General features: G+C 40.2%; 2 protein-coding genes across 3 annotated transcripts in view; one reads left to right on the forward strand and one right to left on the reverse strand.

The window, feature by feature from the left end:
* alg8 (ALG8 alpha-1,3-glucosyltransferase) overlaps nt 1-1,451 on the reverse strand; it is a 61,976-nt gene extending 60,525 nt beyond the window's left edge. The window contains exon 1 of the mRNA XM_073044049.1: nt 1,433-1,451. The gene's annotated coding sequence lies outside the window, so the exon portion shown is untranslated. The remainder of the gene's footprint in view (nt 1-1,432) is intronic.
* tsga10 (testis specific, 10) overlaps nt 1-25,408 on the forward strand; it is a 165,958-nt gene that overhangs the window by 3,312 nt on the left and 137,238 nt on the right. The window contains exon 2 of one of the 2 annotated variants that reach the window (XM_073044038.1): nt 2,348-2,408. The exons of the other annotated variant lie outside the window; for it this stretch is intronic. The gene's annotated coding sequence lies outside the window, so the exon portion shown is untranslated. The remainder of the gene's footprint in view (nt 1-2,347; nt 2,409-25,408) is intronic. 2 annotated transcript variants of the gene reach the window in all.

Here is a 25,408-nt window from a genome sequence, read left to right on the forward strand (position 1 = left end):
GATCCCTCATTTTTATTGCAGCAAATATCCTGTCTGCTGATTGCTGTCATGACAAAAAAAATGAGAAGCACAACTGCTTGATCATTCTGATAGAGTTTACCGAAAGGATGAAAATAACTCAGATATGGGAATAACCTCAGCATTATCATAAACACAGGAGATTTTTCAAATGCCAGAGCAGCAAACACAATATACTGAAGGAACATAGATGGTCTGGCAGCATCTATGGAGAGGAATAAAGGGTCTCGGGCTGAAACATTAAGTGTTTAGCCCTCTCTATAAATGTCACCCGACTTGCTGAGTTCCTCCAGCATTTTGTGCTTGTTGCTCAGTATTATTATATTTATTTTATTTATTTACAGATACAGCATGATACAGGCCCTTCCGGCCTAATGAGCCACACCGACTAACAACCCACCTATTTAACACTAGCCTAATCACAGCGCAATTTACAGTGGCCAGTTAATCTAGAAACCAGTAGGTCTTTGGACTGTGGAAGGAAACTGGAGCACCCGGAGGAAGCCCTCGCAGTTCATGGGAAGAATGTACAAACTGCTTACAGATGACACTGCGATTGAACTCTGAACTCCAGAATCCCCTTGCTATAGTCGCATCTCACTAATCGCTACACTACGATGGTGCTGATTGGGTTCACTAATGTTTATATTATTATCTGGTTTGGGGTTTGATATTCCAGCTGCCGATTTCCGTGTGGGCAATCTGTTAGATTTTTTTTGTACGAAGGAGGGTGTGGGGGATTTGGGGTTTGCTGGTTTTGTTTCTTTTTCTTTCTTATGCAGTTGGGAGGTGTTGGGGGATTGATGTCTTTTCTTTCAATAGTTCCCATGGCCTTTCTGTAATTCATGGCTACCTGGAGACAACGGCGATCAGAGTTGTATTGTACATGCATACTTTGACAAATAAAATGAACCCTTTCAACCCTCCTTTCAGAAAATCATTGCCATCATATTCAATACTTAATTTAATTTCCTTCTAGATTATTTTCCAAGTAAAAGTATTGTTGCTGTGAGCTTTTACCAATTTATCAATCCACAGGTTTCTGCTCAGCAAAACAGGTTGCAATATAAAGCAATATACAGAAGGTTCGCCATGCAATTTATTTGTACCTTCAGGGTATTAGCAACACCAGAGATACTTTTCCTTTCCTATACCAGTATTCTCTGCGAATACCAGAGGCAGAATTGCCAGGTGGGAGCTGCAATGCTGTGGACCCCCTACAAGAATGCGCAAGCTGCTAAGCTCATTAATGGTCAATGCAAACAATTACTCAGTTCTCATAAGAACTGTTTTAATTAGTAATGATCTCTAAAGGTGAAGAATCAATTCACTTTGTCCATTAGATTTTCAACATGAATTCTCATATTACGTTTTGGCAATTCATATTACTTTACAAGTTAAAAGACGTACTCACATTCTTTCTTTTCAGTGCCCATTACACCGTTGGCATTTAGGGCAGCAGTTAAGGCCCTCCATCTCTGTCTGTCCACACCATCGCACACATATATAACATTCTTTATTGCTGTCTCCGTAACGATTTCTTTTTGACCTGTAAGGGTTGTTAGCCCCGAGCTGAACCCCTGAACCTGGAGGGCCGGTGGTGGATCACTCTAGTTAGGCCTCTACCCTTTGACCTGTTTGGTATGGGTGACCCTACCAACAGCCAAAGCACAAGGCCCTGACTCCAGCCAGCATAGCTCTCCAGGTCATTGAGGCACGCGAGCCTCCACCCCACGACAAGGTTATGATCCTTTTGGAGGACTTCACATGCTTGGTTTATAAATATGAACTGTACTTCTAAAATGTATGTATAAGGCATCGAACAAATTAAAATGAAAATAAATGGATTTGGATTTGGAAGTGGTTTAAAGCAATTTATTTTGAATACATTCAAGAGAGATCTCCCAGCAGGTCGGCAGAGAGCATTGTTATCTTTCTGAATTGAATAATAATTCATCCTGAACTCTGAAGGGGGGGGGGGGGGTAAAATGGTGAATGTAAAAGAAGCTGGGATCTTATAGTAAACAAGATTATTCTGCATGCTGGTTGCCCATAATAGCGTATGCTGTTGTGGCCACAATTTAAACGATTATGATTGAATGTATAAGAGCTACAAGAAGAAAACAAAAGATTTTTGTTTATCATTGTATCATCGGCTGCAATGTTAGGCCATAGTAATGTCCTCGTTACTAAGGGTGTCAAGATTGCTTTTATATAATAGGAGATGGACTAGAGAGAGATCCTGAGCTTTTTGTTAGTTGCTGATTCCACCCAGATGTTCAGGCTTTCTGTACAATTACACAAACTGACATTTATACCGTACCAACAGAAGACCGCGTCATTTCGAAGAAGCTAGGAGAATGACAGATTCATTTGAAGTTATCCTAACAGTAAGTATTTTAAAAATACCAGAAATACTAATGTTGTTTGATTATGTTGTTGCTTAGTTAAGAATAATCCTTCCATGCTAATAGCTGGTATCGTGATAACTCAATGCATTAGATGGCAGTATAGTCCACATATTGTCCTTTTTGAAACCCTTGGAGGTGACTTAAGGGTTTACAATAGTGCTCCTTGTTCTTTCTTACAGATTACTCTTATAAGTTTACATTATTATACATGTAAATTATATCTCAATTTTATCACTTTTCCTGACACCATGAATTGGAATAACATGGATGAATATTTCCTTAGGTACAAGTTAATAAATAACACGTAAGTTTTCCAAAATGTTGATCATGCTTGAGCAATTTACGGTAATAGAATTCATCAAGTCAATGTGGAGGAAGGAACAGCACAGATTCAATGTGCTTGTTTGAAAACCCCAAGAGTTTCCCCAAAATTGAGGCATAGGGCATTAAAGATAATGTGAAAACATTGTTATAAGTTCGGCTGAATGGCAGAGAATAGAAATGAGGAGAAGTGTGGTGGTTTTCTCACTGAGACTATGTAAAATGTTCCATTCTATCTTGAACTTCACACAAATAAATGATTTGAATTTGGAATGATTAAAGAGGAATGTCCCTGGGATATAGCAGACTGAGAGGAAGAACGCAAAACAATTTGCAGGACGTACGAGAAAATTTGGTCAAGGTAGATAAAATCAATTCACCATAATCCAAGAAGTTCCACGGGTGGAAGAGATAGTACTTTGGTGTTCAGTTGACAGGTTCCCCAAGAAAGTCCCATAACAAGGTCGCAATCAGTGTCTTTGAGGCCTCTGTGTGTTTAGGTAGTGTGAGCCCACTGACAGGAGATCTAAATAGATCCACTTTATTCAGAATTGTATATTATTGAGACATATGATAAAGGAATAATTACTTCACTACACCTTGGGGAAGTTTTTGAAATCCTAAGTAATGTGAAAGAGGAGAATGGAGGGTGAGCGTAGACTGAAGGAGGAGAATAACAAAACTTTTAAAAATTAACTAAAAGACCATAAGACCATTATGGTTGTATTAATTGTATTAGGCCATTTAGCCCATCAAGTTTCTCCACCATTTAATCAAGGCTGATTTATTTTCAATAACAGCCCCATTCTCCTGCTTTCTCCCCATAACCTTTGATTCCCCCTTACTAATCAAAAACCTATCAACCTCTACTGTAAATATTCCTAATGACTTGGCTTCCATTGCTGTCTGTGGCAATGAGTTCCACAGATTCACTTTCGCTGACTAAAGAAATTCTTCCTCATCTCTGGTCTAAAGGGAAGTCCTTGTTCTCTGAGGCTCAGGTTTTAGACTCTCCCACTATTAGAACAATCCTCGCCACATCCACTCTATCCATGCCTTTCAATATTTGGTAGGTTTTAATGAGAACCCCTCCCCCAGTTTTCTAAACTCCAGTGAGTACAGATTAATGCTCCTCATATACTAATCCTTTCATTCCTGGGATCATGCTTGTAAACCTTCTCTGAACCCTCTCCAGTTCCAGCACATCCTTTCTTAGATATAGGGCCTAAATCTGCTCAAGTGTGATCTGACCAATGTTTTGACATTTTCACTTAGCTGAAGGATGTTTCTCCAGGAAAATTAGTCTCTGAAAAGGTACATTACTTATAGTAAACTAAGAGAAAACATGGACTTACAAGATCATTGTCGAGGCAGCTTTAAGACAAGCAGGAAGTTCTTACTGTTAACTATAAAGTACCAGCTCTATGATTTTATAATCCCAGGTCAAATGAGCAGCTAAACAAGGACGTAGAAATAAGTTCCTTTTTGTGTCCTTCTGACTGTTAATAAAGGTTAGTCTGTGAAACATTATGTATCTTTTGCTCTCCAATGATTGCTGAATGGAACCACAAATGTCCTTAATCCTGATAGGCAAGGGCAGAATTTAATTCTGGAAAAGATACGGAAAAATAACAACATGGATTCCCTAGTTTGAGACAAGGTTGTTTGTAAGACTGTAGGCTAATGGAGCATTTCATAGAAATTACTATAATTTTGCAAGAGTTTGAGCAATTAGGTCAAGAGTACCTTCACAGCTCAACGATGGGAAACAAAGGAGATAAATTCTATAGAAACATACAAACATAGAAAATAGGTGCAGGAGTAGGCCATTCGGCCCTTCGAGCCTACACCGCCATTCAGTGTGCTGATCATCCAACTCAGAACCCTCAATTACTTCTAACAGGTTCAAAGAAAATGTATGGTGAGTTTTTTATGCTGAGGGTTAATATGAAATGGATTAATTACGGAAAGCAGATGAATGAAGCTAATTTTATAAAGATGCTTAGGAGCAAACAATCAATTTTAAGCAGTTGTGGTGATCTCAACATTACCATGCCTCTGGTGGCAACACTTGAATTGCTATATTTCTTGAGAGTTTAATGTGCCCCATGAATAGTCTTGGTCCATATTCACATGACAAACCTATTAAAGTCCATGCTTTGAGTGTTTTCAGCCATGTAAAAGATGCTCAGTACTTAACTAAATCAGGAAATGTCAGACAATTTTTTTTCAAATATTGGCCTTTTCCCCTTTTTTATTAGTTTTTCTTCATGAGAAGGGTTTGTTGGGGTCATGACATCGATTCTACTGTGGCACCTCTACGCATGCCCTGAAACTGAAATGGGCTAATTTAGTTTGGATTATGAATGAAATTCGGAACATTAGAACATAAGAAACAGGAGCCACAGGCCTGCTCTGTCATTCAGTATGATTATTTCTGTAGGATTTGAATGTTCCATGCTGCTTCCGTGTAGGCCCCATCTCCCTAATGGGTCAAATAAGTTATCTATTTCCTCTTTAAATATCTCGATGATGTCACCTCCACAACCATCTTGAGCAAAGTGTTCCAGCAATCCACTAACCCCTACAAGAAGAAGCACCTAATGAATGTCTTCTATTTGTAACCATAGGATTCTAATGGAACGATCTCAATATCTACCCTGTCATGATTCCTAAGGATTTTATATGCTTCAGTAAAATCTTAATTTCTTCTGAACCCCAAAGAATATAGATCTACTTTTTATCTGGTCATGATCATCTGGGCCGGATGCTTTCTGTGGGTTCACCCTCCTGAAGGATGCTCTCACATCAGCTTCAGAGACTGAAATCACAGGGTCATTGTGGGCTGTGGGAGTTTGTGATGTTTCCTACTTGTTTTGACAGTCAAAGCGAACATTGAAGGCACCGTGCTCATCTGAAAGCGAAGCCCTGTTGTCACCTATGCCACTTGATTTCACTTTATAGGAGGTGATAACATTCAAGCCCTGCCACAGCTGTCAAGCATCCTTTGTTGATTTAAGTTTAGTCTGGAATTGCCACTTCGCCTGTGAGAAAGCTTTCCGGAGATCGTAATAGGACCTCTTGCATCTACTTGGTTGCCAGATCTGAATACCACTGATCTGCCCTCAGCAGATTATAGATCTCATAGTTCATCCAGGACTTCTGGTTGGGGACAACTCTGAATGATTTTGTGGGGACACTCTCGTCTACAACTATTTTTATAAAATCCTTGATAATGTCCATGAACACAGCCCAAGCCATCAACTTGAAGCAATCCCGTAGCCATTCCTCTGCCTCCGGTGACCACCTCTTTGTTGTCCTTATCTCTGGACCTTTGAGCTTTAGCCTCTGTCTGTATGCAGGTAGGAGAAGAGCAGCCAAGTGATCAGATTTCCTGAAGTGTGGTCTAGGCATGAACGGTAGGTATTCATTATTGTAGTATGGTCTAGTGTGTTGGGACCTCTAGTGATCCAGGTTATATGGACAGAGATTAAAGTCTCTGAATATGATTTGAAATGCATCAGGGTGGACTGTTCCTTGATCGGAGATTGCAGCATGCAGTACCTCGAGTACCTGATTACATTCAGCTGTTGATGGTATAGGAACTGTGGTCAGGATCGTGTAGGAGAACTCTCTTATTAAGTAGAATGGTCAGCACTTAATCACTAGATGTTCCAGGTCAGGGACCAAGAGTATGACTAAACCGCCACATGGGAGCACCGCAGAGAGTTTATCATGAAGCACAACTCCCCCACCTTTTGCCTTTTCCAAATCAGCAGTTCAGTCCATCCTGTGTATTGAGACTTGTTTGGGTCTGATTGCTGAATTGTCATGTTCACAGTGAGCCATTAGGAATAAGGACCTTCCTTCTTTAAATAGCAAAACACCTGCAGAAAACTAGGGAGTTGGTTTAAGACAATATAAGACAGACTTCTAACTATGATATTCCACCACATCTTATTTCCTTCAATAACATAATTTGAAGTACAATAGTTTTTAATACAATTACTACTTTCAATTCCATAATTCCAAGCAAACTCACCTCCAAATTACTAGACCTGGGTCTGGGTCTCAACACCTACCTTTGCAACAGGATTCTTGACCAGCGGATGGCAATCAGTAAAAATAGATTCAAAGCACATAGATTATCAAAGAATGATTAAACTATACACCTTGAGATTTGTCTGCTTATAGGCAGCCACAAAGCAAGAAACCTGAATAACCCAATTAAAAAAAGAAAGGCCATAAACCACAGTGCAGAGAAAGAGAAACACACACACACTCTCTATTTAATACACACACACACACACACACTCTCTATTTAATACACACACACACACTCTATTTAATACACACACACACACACACACACTCTATTTAATACACACACACACTCTCTATTTAATACACACACACACACACACACTCTCTCTATTTAATACACACACACACACACACTCTCTCTCTATTTAATACACACACACACACACACACACTCTCTATTTAATACACACACACACACACACTCTATTTAATACACACACACACACACTCTCTATTTAATACACACACACACTCTATTTAATACACACACACACACACATACACACACACTCTCTATTTAATACACACACACACACACACTCTATTTAATACACACACACACACACATACACACACACACTCTCTATTTAATACACACACACACACACACACACTCTATTTAATACACACACACACACTCTCTATTTAATACACACACACACACACACTCTCTCTATTTAATACACACACACACACTCTCTCTATTTAATACACACACACACACACTCTCTCTCTCTATTTAATACACACACACACACACTCTCTATTTAATACACACACACACACTCTCTCTATTTAATACACACACACACACACACACACACTCTCTATTTAATACACACACACACTCTCTCTATTTAATACACACACACACACACACACTCTCTATTTAATACACACACACACACACACACACTCTCTCTATTTAATACACACACACACACTCTCTCTATTTAATACACACACACACATACACACACACACACTCTATTTAATACACACACACACACATACACACACACACTCTCTATTTAATACACACACACACACACTCTCTATTTAATACACACACACACACACACACACTCTCTATTTAATACACACACACACACACACACACTCTCTCTATTTAATACACACACACACACACTCTCTCTCTATTTAATACACACACACACACACTCTCTCTATTTAATACACACACACACACACACTCTCTCTATTTAATACACACACACACACACACTCTCTCTCTCTATTTAATACACACACACACACACTCTCTATTTAATACACACACACACGCACACACTCTCTCTCTATTTAATACACACACACACACACACACTCTCTCTATTTAATACACACACACACACACACACTCTCTCTATTTAATACACACACACACTCTCTCTATTTAATACACACACACACACACACACACACACACACTCTCTCTCTATTTAATACACACACACACACACACACACACACACACACACACACACACACACACACACACACACACACACACACACACACACACACACACACACACACACACACACACACACACACTCCCCAGATCTGCTCCCGGAGCAGCCAGAGTAGGCCCAGGCCTCGGTCCCAGTTCATCACACCAGTGGGGCAAAAACACACAACAGCTGGATCAATTTCCAGCCTCAGTGCCGTAGAGAAAGAATGAATACTCTTAAGAGAGGGAGCAAAATCTGCTCAACCTTTGCTGCCTGTCTCAACACTTGGGCTTCCAGTCCATCTGGACTGGTTTAAATTGTCCAAACACTGGGTAGTGCCTAGCTCCAGGGCCCAGACCCCGGTGCCACAATAAACTTGGGCTGCCCAGCCCAAAGCCATTCTTGATCTCGCCAAATTGAGCGATACCACCAACTCCATCTGTGAACCGGGCAGCTTGAACACATTGGGCCTCACAATGCCCCAGCATGGGTCATCCCCCTGAACCAGTTTCACCTTTGCCTGACTCCCCACTGTCTTCGGCAATAGTTCACCACAATTTGCTTCAGAAAAGATGTTTTTAGTCAAATCTCTTGCTTTCCAAACCGCCACATCTTTGGTGGCGCCATCTTAAATCGTATAGGCAGACACAATTGGCCTCAACTGCATGGGCCTATTTCTGTGGTGTAACAGCGGTCGTGAACCTATAGCACACCTGCCCAAGATGGCACATGCAAAAACTTTTGTTGTCACGCAGTTTGTAGTGCCACCTTTCAATTCCTTAAACCCCACCTATAATAAAAATGATTCATAGCGATTATCTTTACTGCTAAATGAAGCGGCAAATGATTTTTTTATAACCAGAGAGTACTGAAATGTTTTCAAAGGAAACATATTCTGCTGGCTTGATGCCAGTAACACAGATTGCAAGAGCACGTGATGCTGGAACATACCTTTTGAAATCCTCAAGTCTTGATGTACACATCAACACATACAAAATGCTGCAGGAGGTCAGGCAACATCTATGAAATGAATACACAGTCGATGTTTCAGGTCTAGACCGTTCTTCAGGACTGGAAAGGAAGGGGGCAGACGGTAGAATAGAAAGGTAGTTGAAAGGGGATGGAGGACAGCTGGATGGTGATAGGTGAAGCCAGGTGGTTGGGAAAGGTAAAGGGCTGGAGAGGAAGAAGAGAGTGAACCATTGGTAAAAGGAAAGGAAGAGGTGACCCGTGGGAGGTGATAGGCAGGTGAGAAGTAGTAAGAGCCCGTGGAGGGGATTAGAAGGGGAGAGGGAGTGAAAAAAATTGTCAAAAGGAGAAATTGATATTTATATTATCAGGTTGGAGGCTACCCTGACAGAATATGAGATGCATAAACAGGAAATGTAAGTACATTGTGCAGTACTTGGACAGTAAAAGGTTACAAGAACAATACCATTTAGAAATGATATAATTTTTCAATTGTCTTTTAAAAAATTAATATTAATAATTTCAACCAGGTTTTCAAGAATGCTTCATTTATTTCAGTCTGTCTCTGTTATACCTTTATTAATAGTAAAACAATGAATACACATAAATAAGGGACTCATCCTTTTTTATTAAAGTTCATTATTATTGTTACTAATTCATTAATCAATGATAATCTCTGTTCAAAATTGTTTGGAAGATTATCGCCAATTTGGGCACATGCTTTCAAAGTGGTTCACCGCCCCTGCTCTGTGAAATTGGTATCCTACAATGCTACATCCTCGGCCCTCTACTTAGCTTTCCATACATTCTCGATTGCATGGGCAGATTCTGCCCTAACACCATCTATGAACTTGCAGATGACAATACAGTAGTGAGCCCAATCTCAAATAATGATGTGTTGGAGAACAGGAAGGAGATAGGGAAATCAGTACCGGCTGTCATGACAACAACCAAAACTAAAGGGATGGTCATTGACTTCAGGAGGAGTGGCAATTCACATGCTGGTTACATCAACAGTGCTGAGGTTCGGAGGGTTGAGAGTTTCAATCTTCTAGGAGTAAAATCACTGGTCTAACCATAAGGATGCCAAGGCCAAGAAAGCACACTAGTGCCTCTACTTCCTCAGGAGGCTAAATAGGTTTGGCATGTAAATTGGTAAACTGGTTTATTATTGTCATATGTACCAATAATATAAGGTATTCTTGGAGTTCTTAGGGGCCAGGTGTAGGAAAATATAGTATCGATAGTTGTTGATAGGTTATCGGTCACAAGGAAAAATTAATCTAAGTTTAATGATTGGCAATAATAGCACCACTTCAAAATTTTGCTGTTTTTTGTTCTCTGAGACTTACAGGAGAGAGGTACAGTGGGGATCACGATCCAGTCACTGGCATATTACGAGCAAGTGACTGGTATTACTAGAGTAGCCTAGATTGAACCAACAAAGTGATTTAATGCTATTTCATATGAGCTTCAAGCCTAAGGTTTAGCTTCAGGCTGTCATAGCTTGCAGCAGGATCTGGACCAGCTGGAAAAATGGGCTGAAAAATGACAGATGGAATTTAAAGCAGACAGATGGAATTTAATGAAGTGTTGCACTTTGGGAGGACAAACCAGGGTAGGACTTGCACAGTGAGGGGCTAGGGCTCTGAGGAGTGCAGTAGAAGTGAGAGATCTGGGAATACAGATCCATAACTTCTTGAAAGTGGCATCACAGCTCAGATAGGGTTGTAAAGAGAGATTTTGGCACAATGGCTTTCATAAATCTAAATGCTGGGTACAGGAGTTGGGATATTGTGTTATAATTGTACATGTTGTTGGTGAGGCCTAATTTGGAGTACTGTGTGCAGTTCTGGTCACCCACCTAAAGGAAAGATATCAATAAGATTGAAAGAGGGCAGAGAAAATTTATAAGGATGTTGCCAGGACTTGAGGACCTGAGTATAGGGAAAGGTTGAATAGGTTAGGACTCTGTTTCCTAGAGTACGAGAGCATGAGGGAAGATTTGATAGAGGTGTGCAAAATTATGTGTGGTAAAGATAGAGAAAATGTGAGCAGGCTTTTTCACTGAGGTTGCGTGAGTCTAGAACTAGAGGTCATGGCTTAAGGACAAAAGGTAAAATATTCAAGAGGAACATGAGGTGGGATATTCTTTCAGGCTGTGTTGAGAGTGTGGAGGAAGCTGCCAGTGGAATTGGTGGACATGTATTTGATTTCAACATTTAAGAGAAATTTGGATAGATCCATGGAAGGGGAGGGGTGTGGAGCTATGATCTGGGTGTAGGTCAATGAGACAAGGCAGATTATTAGCTCAGCACAAGCTAGATGGGCTGAAGGGTCTGTTTCTGTGCTGTAGTGTTTGATGATTCTATTACTCTATTAGAATGCGAAAGAGAATTTTGATGGTCTATTGCAAGCACATTGGCATGGCAGTTTATGTATCTTAATTCTGCTGTCTCACAAGGGATCTTATTGGTACTTAAATGTAAGGGGACAATGGTGGTTGTCCATTGTGTCTGACAATGACAGGAAACCTGTGCAGGAGAGTTTTTAAAGTGGAAAAGTCATTGCACTGGGGCAGCCCTACTCTCTCAACCTCAGAAGTCTGAGTCCAATGGTATAAACAAGCTTTACCAACTGTGGTCTTCCTTGGTTGCAGTGGGTGACCATGATGTCTACTGTCCACAGACCATTGCAGAAGTGCCTTCCTGGCTATTGGATCTCACTGTAGATCTCACCTACCTGGTCTGCCGGAGCTGACTTTGCATCCTAGGACAGGCACAAAGCTGCCAGCTACCCTCACCTGGTTTAGCCTGCCTGTCGAAGTGGTGTACCGGGGTGCAGCTATTGTCACATACAAACAGCTACTTGTGAGAGCTAAGTGTCCATTGGGGACCAAAGGTGATTGAGCAGCCCCAAAATGGACATAACAAGCTCCTTCACCAGAGGAGCTACCCCTCCCTGGACACCACATGCACCACAAAGGGCCAACACACCCAGGTAATAGTTAACCTGCTTTTAAAATCTTGTATGATCCTCATATTCCCAAATCATGCACTTGCCCTGCGACTCATAAAATACAGAAAGCAACAAGCATTCAGCAGGTTCTTAGAAGATACTTAAAGCAGGGAGGAAAATTGAAGGCCTTCTCCTGTGAAGGCAAAATATAACCAATGCTGTCAAAAATGCAATGCTGTCTGCCGTCCAGCAAGGCAGCATCAAGGACCAAATCATCTCTTACTTACAGTGCCTCACATCTGGTTAGCTTTCCTACAATGTTTGGACCCCCACCCATGATTGCTTTTACTCATTTTATTGCCAATTCCAATAAACCCTGCAGTACTTATGCTGAAATTGGCTGGCACACTTAAGAGAATAGTAATATTCCAGTTTTTCATAAATACCATTTCTATTCTACATTCATGCATGCCTCACTAAATAGTTGCTACTGGTGAGGTGAAGGGAAACTGATTTAATACATTTTGTATATACTTTAACAATGGTTCATGTAAAGTTTAATTTTCAGGCTACATTAATACATTATGCACTGTTGAAAAATGCTTCACTTTTGTAGTTTCGGAGGTAGTCCTTCCTGCTCTGTCACCTTCACCCAGTCAAAAAGAGGGCACATCATCTTCCAAGAGAAGTACTGTATATGTCCCCTTTCAGTTAGTCCTGACGAAGGGTCTCAGCCCGAAACGTCGACAGTGCTTCTCCCTATAGATGCTGCCTGGCCTGCTGCGTTCCACCAGCATTTTGTGTGTGTTACTGTATATGTTCCTTTGGTTTTAGAGGAAGCAAACGAAGGCGAGGCATTACAGGAGTTGTTCGATGTACAGCCAGAACAAAATGTTTCAACCTCTAATTGACCTGTGCTTGCAGAGACTGCACTTTGTAAAGAAAGTCAGTGATGAGTTATACCAATACAAAGAAACCATAGTCTATCCCCAGCATTGGGCAATGGCCATGAATTCTCCATTTGTCCTAGGGGACCATTAGAAACACAATCAATCAGCCATGCACAGAGACAAAAGGAAAGTCGCAATTGCTTATTCAGTCATGCACGTCACTTGTACTCTCCATGAGCCACCAGTGGAATGGCAGATTGATGGCTCAGCTAAACATAGCAGCATGCCTTCTGGAAATCCAGATACATAACATCCACAGATTCTCCTTTAACCATTATATGCCACATCCACAAAACACACTAGCAAATTAGTTGAATATAATTTCCATAATCAATGGACTCACTTTCAAGGACTCTACTACTCATTTTTTCGATATTATTTATTACTTTTTTATTCATTATTAGTATTTGTTTTTTTCCAGTATTTGCACAGTTTGTCTTCTTTTGTGCAATGGTTGTTTATCCATCTTTGTGTGTAGTTTTTCATTGATTCTATTGTGTTTCTTTATATCTACTGTGAATATCCACAGGAAAATGAATTTCAGGGTAACATATGGTGGCATAAACAGACTTTGGTAATGAATTTACTCTGAACTTACTCAGCTTAGTTGTCTTGTGATTTTCTCTAGGTTACTGTGATCATCTGAAGCTTTTTAATGTTGTCCCCTGGATGGGTTAGTGCACTGCCTATTGTACAAATGAATCCTCATCGTTGCGGCCCATTGTTGATATGAATAACATCCCATTAAGAAATGAAATGTAGAGAAATAGGGGCTAAATTAGGTCAATTGGCCCTTTCAGCTTGTTTTACCATTCAATATGCTTCATGACTAATATTTCATCTTCATTAGGTGCATTTAATGTCAGAGAAATATATACAATATACATATTGAATTTTTTTCTTTAAATCCACGAAAACAGAGAAGTGCCCCAAAGAATGAATGACAGTTAAAACATTTGAACCCCAAAGCCCCCCCCAACTCCCCCCCCACCCACTCACAAGCAGCAGCAAGGCAACAACCCCTCCACCCCCACCAGGAAGAAAGCATCAGCACCCTCCACCGAGCACTCAAGCGTGCAGCAAAACATTAAAAAATACACAGACTTGCAGTACCCCAAAAACTACACGTTCACCCGGTAATTCGACATACTACAGGCTCTCTCTCTCCCTAATAAGGGAAAAAGAGGTGTCTCCATTTCACAGCGAGAGGGGAGACTTAACAAAACAACTCACTGATTTATGATGCTAACAGTCTGTTGTGATGTTTTTTCCAAGCTCTGCGGCAGCTAACCCACTACTCCCGATATTCCGTGTTCTCCTGTGACGCTTCAGTCAGGGGCACTGGCCTAGAATCAACACATCCCCAGAGCCACAAAATCCCAGAACCCTGAAGGCATGTTCGTCTTCCAGGCCACGTCTTTGGGATATAGAAAAGTGGCTGTTCGTGAGGCACTGAGAGTGGGTCCCATTCCCACAAAGAACCAAAATCACAGTGTAAATCCAGGTCAGGGTCTTCAAAAGAGCCCCTCCCCCAACCTGAAAAGGGAAAAAAAGAGATATCGAAGATAGAAATAAAGCGGTTCCCAAAGATGCAAGCAATGGAGTCGCCATTTAGCTCCATCTTAACTTTGCCCTGCCACAAAAATTTCACAACATACATTAGATAAACCTGATTCTGATTTTCATGATCACCATTCTTTCCCCATACTATTGATGTCTTGTACCCACAAATCGATTTTCTTAAATATATTCAGTGACTTTGCCTCCACAGGCATCTATTGTGGAGAATTTCAATGAGTTGACCATTTTCTGAGTGAGAAAATCTCACCTGATGTCAATTCTGAATTTCTAGTCCTCTATCCTGAAACTGTGATAACTGATTCCAATCTCTGTACCAGGAGAATGCCCATCTTGCATCCAGTCTAACAAGCCCTCTCAGAATTTCCCACCAATCAATAAGGTTGTCTCTCATTCTTCTGAGGCCTGGTGAATACTGGACAAGTTACCCCACTTTCTCCTCATTGCAAAATTATACCATCTTTGGATGGACATTATAATGACAGATTAATGTCTTGATAGGTCTATTTTCTCTGGTAATATACTTGGTGGCCACTTTTTAAGGTATACCTGTACACTTGCTCATTTGTGCAAATATCTTATTGGCCAGCCATGTGGTAGCAACTCAATGCATCAAAACAGGCAGACATGGTCAAGAGGTTCAGTCGTTGCTCAGACCAAACATCAGAATGAGGAAGAAATGTGATCTAAGTGACTTTGACTGTTGAATGATTGTTGGTGCTCGATGTGGTGGTTTGAGTATCTCAGAAACTGCTGATCTCCTGGGATTTTCATCCACAACAGCCTCTGGAGTTTACAGAGAATGGTGCGAAAAATAGAAATCATTCAGTGAGTAGCAGTTTTGTGGTGAAAATGCCTTGTTAATGATAAAGGTCAGGGGAGAATAGTTAGATTGGTTCAAGCTGACAAGAGGGTGACAGAAACTAAAAGAACCATGAAATACAACAGAGGAGTGCAGAAGACCACAACATGTTGAATCTTAAAATAGATTCTATGGCAGCAGAAGACCATAGACGTATACTCAGTGGCAACTTTATTTGATAAAGGAGGTACCTAATAACATGGCCACCAACCCTTTAGGAGAAGCATGAGAAGGGAACTTACAGAAACCTAAAACATTTCAATGGGTCTAGACAGGGAGGATGTTCTGGATGGCCAGAGAGTGCAGGACCAGAGGCCACAGCTTCAGGAACTGAGTATAGGTGAAAAGTCTCCACATAGAGGGTAAACCTGTGGAATTCACTACCATAGAAGGCAGTAGAAATGATGTCATTCAGTATATTCAAAAAGGCATCATGATCACAAACATGAGAAAATATGCAGCTGCTGGTAATTCAAGTAACACACACAAAATGCTGGAAGAGCTCTGGAGGCCAGGCAGCATCTACAGAAAAGAGTAAACGGTCGATGTTTCAGGCCGAGACCCTTCATCAGGACTGGGTGATGAAGTGGTCTCAACCCAAAATGTCAACTGTTTGATCTTTTCCACTGACACTGCCTGGCCTGCCGAGTTCCTCCAGCATTTTGTGTGAGGCATCATGACCAGTATTGATGAGTTGGGTTGCAGGCTCCATTTCTGTGCTGTGCTCCACGATAAGCAGTTAGGTGTATTACTTAATGGCAAAGTCAAAATTGTGTTATGCCTGGGTGCAATGAAAAACTTACAGCAGCATCACAGGCACATAGCACTGTATAAGCACCAAGCACAGGAAAAAAACCTAGATTAAGTATAATTTTTGCAAGAAATAAAACACAATTAGAACAAAAAAAAAGTCCATTTTAGTGCAAAGTGATCATGGCAGTCAGAAGTTCTGAGGTATTGCCAGTTGGTTCAAGAACTAAATAGTTGAAAGGAAATGTTGAATGGTAGAGGATGAAACACCCTTGGGGCCTGCTCCATCATTCAACATTTCCTTTCAACCATTTGTTTTTTGAACCAACTGGCAATACCCCACAGCTTAGTAACACTATGACTACCCTGATCACTGCTCTTCTCTTCTGTACTTCTGTGTTTTCCCTGGGCTGCCTCAGGTACTTGGGTCTGTGGTCTCCATATAACTGCTCCCAGATTCTCTTCTTGACAACTTTTGTCTTCCACCTCCATCTGGTCTCCAGTGAGGTACGCATTTGCCCGCCAAGACCCAGACATTAGAATCGCCTGTTTTTGTAGGTAGGTGGTTTGGAGAAGAGGGTTGTAGTTCACCAAAGGTGAAAAAGAAAATGTTAATTACTGTGGTAAAACACTAAGTGATTTAACTGTGCTAAAAAGACTATAAGAAGTTTTCATGTCATCTAACACACACAAAATACTGGAGGAAGTCTGCAAGTTAGGCAGCATCTATAGAAACGAATAAACAGTGTACATACAAAATATTGGAGGAATGGTGTGTTTCTCTGGATTTCCAGCATCTTCAGAAACCCATGTGTTTACAAAAGGAATAAAGAGTTGTTGTTTCAGGCCGAGACCCTTCATCAGGTCTGAGCTTTGGACCTTGGCCTGAAACATCAACTCTTTATTCCTTTCCATGGATGCTCCCTGATCTGCTGAGTTCCTCCCGTATTTTATGTGTGTCACTCTGGATTTCCAGCATTTGTAGAATATCTTGTGTTCATGTTGTTAAAGCTTTCTTGTTTCCTCAGGAAAAAAAATGTTGTTTCACATGCAAGCTAAATAATAAATTAGTAAAATTAAAGTTTACTTTTTAATAATTATGTCTGCCTCCTCTGTAACTCAACCACAACCTCTTAAATTTATCAAACAATTTAGCTGCAGTCTCCTTATATGTTAATCACTCTAATTTCTGTTTTATCTGAAAATAGATTTCTTATGGGATTCCAGTCGAAAAGCAGCAGAACACTTCTGAACAAACCTTACCCTAACACAAGAGCCAACGAGCTGTGAATCTTTGTGACTACCCAATGGGGCTATGCTCTGGGAAATCTTCCAGTCATGTTGCTTCAGGCCTGAACAAAGATAATACAAAGGCAGAGGATGTAGACAGTACAGGGGATTTGCAAAGCATTGTTGAAGAAAACCTTTTAACAGTGAGTGCCAGAAGGCTGTCTAGCACTAGTCCCACAGCAGAACTGAGTATCATCAAACCTAACGCCGAACTCTGTCCAGCAGCATCTGAAGAGAAGGTTGTGCAACCTGTCTCCTATGTTAATGAAAATGATGGCATGGAGGTAATAGATATTGATTGAATTATGTTATGGAGAGAAGGCAGGAGAATGGGGTTAAGAGGGATAATGGAATAGCGGAGCAGACCTGAATGGCCTAATTCTTGCTCCTATGTCCTACGGTCTTCTGTGCATATATGGAATTGTGTAAACTTTTGTATGTATTTAAAATGGAGTTCAAGATGTTTTTATTGTATTTTTCAATCAAAGTAAGCTTGAATGCTCTAAAATCTGTAAAAGACTCTGGTTTAACTCTCAGAAGTACACAATTTACCTCACTGAAGATGCTAACCCAAAGCTCTTTTCCCAGTTAGGTGAATATAAAAATCCTTTATTTTTAACTTTGTTGTAAGAACTTTCTGCCTTTGTCTTCCTTCTATGTGTCACCTGCTGGCATTACCAAGCTTGAAATACTCCAGACTCCACTTGTAGCAAGTTCAGACGAAGGGTCTTGACCTGAAGCTTTGACTGTTCATTTCCCTCTGCAGATTCTATCTGAATTCATCCAGCATTTTGTCATTTGCTCCAGATCCTAGTGTCTGCAGTCTCCTGTGATTCCAGATTCCTCTTGTACATTAATGTAATCCATTCTGTTGTTGTGTTTACACTATGAATCTCTACCCTATCTTTTATCAATCACACCTCTGGTATGACATCCAGCTGCATTTTTATTCAAAAACATTACGAATGCCGAAGCTATTACTCTTGTTTTTATTATCCTTATGCAAAGGCATACAACCTAATTCATCTTGGGTGAAGACACTCATGTAGAGAAAAATAAGAGAGAAAGTCTTACATTTATTTATAATTTTTCATTCATTTCAGAATGCCTGCAGTACTTTGCAGTCATCAAAGTAGAGTCACTGCTGTAATGCACACTGCGAATTCCTATACACAGGGCCGTGATTAAAAAAAAGTTAGTTTACTTAGGAATATTGACTGAGTTTAAAGATCTATTAAGTTTATTATCAAAGGATGTATACGTTACCATAAACTACCTTGAGATCCATTTACTTGCAGGCACTTACAAGAAAAAGAAGTAGAATAATAGAATTTTATAAAATGCTATACATAATTGGACAAAAAAATCAATGAGCAAAAGAAGACAAACTGTGCAATAAACTAATGCTGAGAACATGAGTTGTAAAGGGTTCTTGAAAGTGATTCTGTAGGTTGTGGAATCAGTTCCGAGTTGAGGTGAGTGAAGTTACCTATGTTGGTTCAGTAGCCTGATGGTTGTAGGGAACCTGGTGTTGTGGGAGGTAAAGCTAATGTACTGCTTGCCTGACGATAGTAGCAAGTAGACGGTGTGGCCTGGATGGCAGGGTCTTTGATGACGGATGCTGCTTTCTTGTGACAGCATTGCATGTGGAAGTACTCAATGGTGGGACAAATATTGTCCAGGACTCAGGTTACCTGAAAGCAGAATGAAAGAGAAGAAGAAGAAGAAGAAAGCCCTTAACTCTGAGTGGAGTCATCGGGACGCCATTCTGATGGCGTTTTTTTAGCAGGCTTTCTTGCTTTAATGAGGCTGAGTTGCTAGCTCGACGCTTAACCCCGCACGGATGGAAAGCATGCAAGGGAACTGGCTGGATTCGAACTCCAGAGCCTTCGTTCCGAAGTCCGGTGCTGATGCCACTACACCACCAGCCGGCACCAGAATGTGAGAAAGGAAAGATTTAAAGGGGAGCTAAGGGAAGTTTTTCACACAGATAGAAACATAAAAAACCTACAGCACAATACAGGCCCTTTGGTCCACAAAGTTGTGCCAAACATGTCCCTGCTTTAGAAATTACTAGGCTTACCTGTAGCCCTTTATTTTATTCTAAAAGACCTTATCGTATTCACCTCCACCATCATTGCCGGCAGCCCATTCCACGCACTCACCACTCTCTGAGTAAAAAAACTTACCCGACATCTCCACTGTACCTACTCCCCAGTACCTTAAACCTGTGTCCTCTTGTGACAACCATTTCAGCCCTGCGAAAAAGCCTCTGACTATCCACATGATTGATGCCTCTCATCATCTTATACACGTCTATCGGGTCACCTGTCATCCTCCGTCGCTCCAAGGAGAAAAGGCCGAGTTCACTCAACCTATTCTCATAAGGCATTCTCCCCAATCCAGGCGACATCCTTGTAAATCTCCTCTGAACCCTTTCTATGGCTTCCACATCCTTCCTGTAGTGAGACGACCAGAACTGAGCACAGTACTCCACAGGATGGTAGGTGTGTGGAATTGACTGTCAGAGACAGAGAGTAAAACAGCAAGGAAACTGGTCCTTTTGTCCTAATCACCCATGTTATTCAAGTCACCCATCTAAGCTAGTTCTACAAACCCCATTTCCAGAAAAGTTGGGATATTTTCCAAAATGCAATAAAAACAAAAATCTGTGATATATTAATTCACATGAACCTTTATTTAACTGACAAAAGTACAAAGAAAAGATTTTCAATAGTTTTACTGACCAACTTAATTGTATTTTGTAAATGTACACAAATTTAGAATTTGATGGCTGCAACACACTCATCAAAAGTTGGGACAGAGGCATGTTTACCATTGTGTTACATCACCTTTCCTTTTAATAACACTTTTTAATCACTTTGGAACTGAGGATACTAATTGTAGCAGATTTGCAATTGGACATTTTGTCCATTCTTGCTTGATTTAAGACTTCAGCTGCTCAACAGTCCGTGGTCTCCTTTGTCTGATTCTCCTCTTCATGATGCGCCATACATTTTCAATAGGAGATAGATCTGGACTGGCAGCAAGCCAGTCAAGCACACGCACTCTGTGTCTACAAAGCCACGCTGTTGTAGCCCGTGCAGAATGTGGTCTGGCATTGTCTTGCTGAAATAAGAATGGACATCCCGGGAAGCGACGTCGCCTTGATGGCAACATATGCCTCTCTAAAATCCTAATATACGCCTCAGAGTCAATGGTACCTTCACATACATGCAACTCACCCATGCCTTAGGCACTGATGCACCCCCATACCATCACAGATGCTGGCTTTTGCACCTTTCGCTGACAACAATCAGGATGGTCGTTTTCATCTTTGGCACAGAGAACTCGATGCCCGTTTTTTCTGAAAACTAGTTGAAATGTGGACTCATCTGACCACAACACACAGTTCCACAGTCTTTCGGTCCATCTGAAATGAGCTCGGGCCTAGAGAACTCGCTGGTGTTTCTGCATAGAGTTGATGTATGGCTTCCTCCTTGTGTAATACAGTTTCAAATTGCATTTCTGGATGCAGCGACGGACTGTGCTAAGTGACAATGGTTTTCCGAAGTACTCCCGAGCCCAGGTGGCTATAATTGTCACAGTAGCATGATGGTTTCTTAGGCAGTGCTGCCTGAGGGCTCGAAGATCACACACATTCAACAGTGGTTTCCGACCTTGCCCTTTATGCACTGAGATGTCTCTGAATTCTCTGAATCTTTTCATAATATTATGTACTGTAGATGTTGAAAGACCTAAATTCTCTGCAATCTTGCGTTGGGAAATGTTCCTTTTGAACTGACTAACAATTTTTTCACAAATTTTGGCACAAAGGGGTGAGCCACAACCCATCCTTGCTTGCAAAGACTGAGCCTTTGATAGACACTACTTTTATACCCAGTCATGATACCTCACCTGCTACCAATTAGCCTGCTTAATGTGGAGTCTTCCAAACCGATGTTACTTGAATATTCTGTGCACTTTTCAATCTTATTTTAACTCTGTCCCAACTTTTGTTGAGTGTGTTGCAGCCATCGAATTCTAAATTTGTGTATATTTACAAAATACAATTAAGTTGGTCAGTAAAACTATTGAAAATCTTTTCTTTGTACTTTTGTCAGTTAAATAAGGGTTCACGTGAATTAACATATCACAGATTTTTGTTTTTATTGCATTTTGGAAAATATCCCAACTTTTCTGGAAATGGGGTTTGTATTTGTCCAGAGGAAGGAAATAGTGAGAGTGGTACAATTTCAACATACAGAAGACATTTAGAAAGATACATGGATTGAAAAAATATTAGTGGATAAGGGTCAAATACAGGGAAATGGACCAGCTCAAATAAGCAACATTGTTGGTGTGTGTTTAATATTTCAGTAATATTTGAGGAATATTGCAAAAATATTGTTTGTTGTTTAACAAGCATTCTTTGTTGTTTACATAATTCATTATGGATTATATATAAAAATACATGAATATTATTACGCCACCTCGACATAAATGAGTGCCTCATTTAAAAAGTAAAGAACAAAGTAGATATGTTTATCCTGGTCTCCCTGTGTTTTTCTTTTGATTAATTTTTGGAGTTACAAACCAATAAGAGTGATGATGAGGAATTTTAAAGCAAACCTGAAATGGCTACCTACCTGCTGAAGCACTGCAAGACACTCAAGTTAAAGAAGAATAGTGCAGCAGGTTTTTTTTCTTCAGAAAGAAGAGAAAAATGTCAAGATTTTTTTTAAAAGGCAGAAAATGTACGGAATTCACATGTTCATAAGTAGTGAGTAGAAGGCGATAAAAATAAATTTAAAAATACTGAAATGACTGGCTATATAGGAAAGATAGACACATTTGATTGCATAAGAGATAACTGGAATATGTACACTGAGCAAGTTAAACAGTATTTTAAAGCAAATGGAATAGCTAATGAGAAACGAGTACCCATTTTGCTGAGTGCTATTGGTGGAAGAGCATACAGTTTGCTTAGAAGTTTAACTGCTCCAACCAAACCAGCCAAACTGAGCTTTACTGATATCGTGAAAGTAATACAGGAACCAAAACCATTGTTGAAGGCAGAATGCTTTAAGTTTCATAAGCGGTATCAAAAGTAAGTCACTGTCCATTTCAGCGTACATGGCTGAATTGAAGACATTGTCCAAGCAATGGCAGTTCAGGGATGGGCTTAATGGTGCACTGAGAGATTGTTTAGTTTGTGGAATCTTGCAAGAAAGCTTTCAAAAATGGTTGTTAATTGAAGCACAACTCACATTTAAAAGAGCAGTTAAAATTGCTGTATCAATGGAAACAGCAGATGGAGATGCAATTGAGTTGCAATCAGTAATGAAAGTGAGTGTGAACAAAATTGCAAAGTCTAAACAGAAACTTGTCTGGCCAAACAAATTACCATACTGTTGTGGCAGGGCTCACATACACCAGACCAATGTTAATTTAAAGGTGAAACTTGCAGAAAATGCAACAAAGTAGGACACATAAAGAGCATGTTGGGGAGACAAAAATAAATAGACTGCACTGGGAAGAGAAAAGGATATAAGGTCAAGTTACATTTTCAAAAAGAGCATTAAGCTGCATGCTGTTAATGAGAAATCTGATTATGATGAGAGTGACACATGACTGGGTTTTGTAATGTGAAAACTAACAGGAGACAAGCAATATGGCTTACACCAGAAGTGATTGGCAAATTAATGAAAATGGAATTGAACACTGGTTCTGCTGTTTCACTCATTCCACAAAATGAATTTGAATGGCATTTGAAAGATATTGAACTGAAGCCTACAGATTTCTAACTGAGAAGTTATACTGGAGAACCTGCTATGGGAATGACACTCATAACTGTGCAATACAACAACCAACAAGCCACATTGGGTTTGTATGTGGTAAAAGCAGGAAGGCCAGCATTGCAGGGCCATGATTGGCTGAGGTGACTACAACTTGATTGGAGATTTACCCACCAGTTGCATGCCGCATTCCCTGCAACAGAATCAACTGAAAGTGAATTAAGAAAGGTACTGGATGATGTCACAACAGTGTTCAAGGATGGCATTGAGAAGTCAAACATATTAAAGGTAAAATAGTGTTAAATGAAAATGCCTCATCCAAGTTTTACAAAGTCCATCCAGTTCCTTACACTGTGATAAAGTAGCCATGAGCTAAGTCACATGGAGGCTGAAGGACTTCTTTCCAAGGTTTAGTGGAACTCATGGGCAATGCCAGTGGTCCCAGTAGCCAAAAAGAATAGGTCTGTAAGGATCTGTGATAATTTTAAGGTCACCATCAACCCAATAAGGCAATACTGAAGAACTTGTCTAGTGAGTCTTTATGGGTAGAACTGAGGAATAAAGTTTCAAAGTGCATTTATTATCAAAAATGTATAAATTATACAGTCCTAAGATTTGTTTGCTTACAGGTTGTCACAAAGCAAGGAACCTGAAAAAAATAATTAAGATAAAATAAGACCAACCCCTAGTGCTCACAGAGAAAGAGAAAAATACACAAAACAAATCTTTTAAACAATAGAAGCAAGCAACAACAACAGCATTGTGAACCAAATTGAATCCATAGATCCATATCCAAATGAGACAGGTATGACCACATTAATGGGGCTAGATTTTAGACCAACCAACAACCTGCGGGATTTTGAGGAACAAATTTATATAGAGATTGCAGATTGTTGCAAGAAACATGAAATTGCTATAGTAAGTGATTTCAACTTTCTACATATTGACTGGGATTCCCGTTCTATCAATGAACTAAATGGGATAGAGTTTGTTAAATGTGTTCATGAAAGTTTCCTTAATCAGTACATAGAAGTCCCAATGAGAGAGTGTGTAATACTTGATCTCCTACTAGAGAATGAGTTGGGGTGGGTGAAAGAAGTTTGTGCAGAGGAATACTTTGCATTTAGTGATCACAGTGTCATTAGTTTCAAAATAAATTTGGAGGACGATTGGTCTGGCCCATGGGTTGAGATTCTAAACTGGAGAAAGGCCATTTTTGAGGTTTTCAAAAAGGATCCGGTAAGTGTGGACTGGAACAGCTGTTTTCTGGCAAAGTGGGAGGCCTTCAGAAGTGAAATTTTGAGAGTACAGCACTTTTACGTGTCTGTGAGAATAAAAGGTAAAGACAACAAGTGCAGGAAACCTTGGTTTTCAAGAGATATTGAGGCCCTGGTTAAGAAAAAAAGGGTGCATAGCAGATATATGTAGGTAGGAACAAATGAGGTGCTTAAGGAGTATAAGAAATGCAAGAGAACACTTAAGAAAGATATCAGGAGGGCTAAAAGAAGACATGAGGTTGCCCTAGCAGACAAAGAGAAGGAGAATCCTAAGGGATTCTACTGATATGTTAAGAGCAAAAGGATTGCAGGGACAAAATTGATCCTCTGGAACAGCAAAATGGTAATTTATGTGTGAAATCGAAAGAGATGGGGGAGATCTTAAATGATTTTTTGCATCTGTATTTACTTGGGAGATGGATACAGAGTTTATAGAAATGAGGCAAAGTAGCTACGAGGTCATGGACTCTAGACGGATTACAGAGGAGGAGGTGTTTGCTGTCTTGAGGCAAATTAGGGTGGACAAACCCCCAGGGCCTGAAAAGGTATTCTCTCAGACCCTGTGAGAGTCAAATCTAGAAACTGTTGGGTCCCTAGCGGAGATATTTAAATTATCCTTAGTGATAGGTGAGGTACCAAGGGATTAG

Source organism: Hemitrygon akajei, chromosome 4, assembly GCF_048418815.1.
Source record: "Hemitrygon akajei chromosome 4, sHemAka1.3, whole genome shotgun sequence".
In the NCBI taxonomy this organism is placed as follows: domain Eukaryota; kingdom Metazoa; phylum Chordata; class Chondrichthyes; order Myliobatiformes; family Dasyatidae; genus Hemitrygon; species Hemitrygon akajei.